The 1,897-nt window shown below is 37.3% G+C and overlaps 1 pseudogene; it reads right to left on the bottom strand.

Annotated features, from left to right (window-relative positions):
- Positions 1-680: 680 nt before the first annotated feature.
- Positions 681-1,402, bottom strand: LOC117077728 (annotated as a pseudogene).
- Between the last annotated feature and the right edge of the window lie 495 nt (positions 1,403-1,897).

Raw genomic sequence — 1,897 nt, 5'->3', positions numbered from 1 at the left:
TGCCTCCTGGGTTCAAGTGATTCTCCAGCTCAGCCTCCTGAGTAGCTGGACCACAGGTGTGCACCACTATGCGCAGATAATTTTTATATTTTTAGTGGACTAGGTTTCACCATGTTGGCCAGGCTGGTCTCGAACTCCTGACCTCAAGTGATCTGCCCACCTTGGCCTCCCAAAGTGTTGGGATTACAGATGTGACCCACCACGCCCAACCCTAGTTTACATAAATATTTTTAAAAGTTTTTAAGAGCTAAGCATCTGTATCCACTGACAGCAATGCAATCCCTAGTTTATGATGACTTAAAACAAATACCCATAAGGAAAAAAAAGCTTTATTTTATCTAAATTTACTTCAGTCAATAGTTAAGTAGCATTATTCCTCCCAGTACTATACTCCCTGTCTCTGTATGGCTGTTCTTGGGAGCCAGACACTTTAGGTAATAAGGTAGTCAAGAGGGTAACTGCTTGTAGTTATAAATCAACAGTAACTTTCGGCTTTTCTCTTAATGTGCTAATAGTTGTGTCTAAAAAATGCAATTCTTAAAAAGGTATCATTTCTGATTTTGTTGTCATCTGTAACCTGTGGAAACTAATCACATGAAACTACAATATTAGCAAATTTATTGAAATCCGTATAGAAAACATAAATTATCACTAATTTCAAACTCTAATTTATTAGTGTGTCACTGAATCTTTTAAAAAATGAAAAAGAAAAAGAAAAGCAGCTCCAAAGATAGTCTTATACCATTCTTTAAAAAGGAAACTGTTTCATTTAACTTTATACCCACCCCACACTGCAGTTTCAAAACAGAGTATTTAATAGTCATGGTCATGAGCATTACACCAAGATGAGGTTTTCTATTTTGCTCCCATAGCTTCTGGTTAACAGAAAACACATGCTTCTTTTATTGAAGGAGTTTGGTCCAGCTGATGTTAATGTATTTCTTCCAATATTTTTGATCCTCATCTTTGCTTCTGGAGGCATTGCCTCAGGTTGACTACCTTCATCTTCATTAAAACCTGCTGCTACCAAAAGAATTTTTGAAGCAAGAGTTGGAACAGGTTCTTTAGGCTTACTTAGTCCAAGTTTGGTGGATATGGCTCATGCTTTCTTTGTCATCTGACTACCTGTGGCAGATCTAAACTTGATCTTTGTAGGCTTTGTTGGGAGGACTGCAGCTTCTTTTTCAGCTGACAGCTTCTCAGTGCTGTGACCAGAACTTTTCCCTCCATTACTGGAATAAACAGCCTTAGTTTTCACAGGTTTTTTCACTTCTTCTTCAGGTCTTCCAGTGGCTCCAGCTCACTGCAACTTTTCAGCCTTCTCCTCTCCCACCTTCCTATCTGCCATCTTCCCTGCTATGGCCTACCCTGCAGCCAAGCCAGGCTCTTTCAGAGTTTTTGATGTAGGCGTTTAATGCTATGAAGTTTCCTCTTAGCACCACGTTTGCTGTATCTCAGATATTTTGATAGGTTGTGTCACTATTATCATTCCATTCAAAGGAGTTTTAAATTTCTATCTTGATTTTATTGTTGACCCAAAGATTATTCAGGAGTAGATTATTTAATTTCCACATATTTGTATAGTTTTGAGTATTCCTTTTTGTATTGGCTTCCAATTTTTTTCCACTGTGGTCAGCAAGAGTACTGATATAATTTTGATTCTCTTAAATTTATTGAGACTTTTTTGTTACCTATCCTATGATGTATCTTGGAAAATGTTCCATGTTCTGATAAAAAGATTATATATTCTGCGGTTGTTGGGTAGAATGTTCTGTAAATATCGGTTAAGTTGATTTGTTCTAAGGATATAGCTTAAGTCAATTGTTTCTTATTTGACTTTCTGTCTTGATGACCTGTCTAGTGCTGTCAGTGGAGTATGTTTCCCACTATTACTGTG

The sequence above is a fragment of the Trachypithecus francoisi genome, unplaced genomic scaffold (assembly GCF_009764315.1).
Source record: "Trachypithecus francoisi isolate TF-2019V2 unplaced genomic scaffold, Tfra_2.0 Lachesis_group6, whole genome shotgun sequence".
NCBI classification, from domain to species: Eukaryota; Metazoa; Chordata; class Mammalia; order Primates; family Cercopithecidae; genus Trachypithecus; species Trachypithecus francoisi.
Note: the sequence above shows the minus strand (reverse complement) of the source record. Positions and strands in the feature narration are given on the sequence as shown.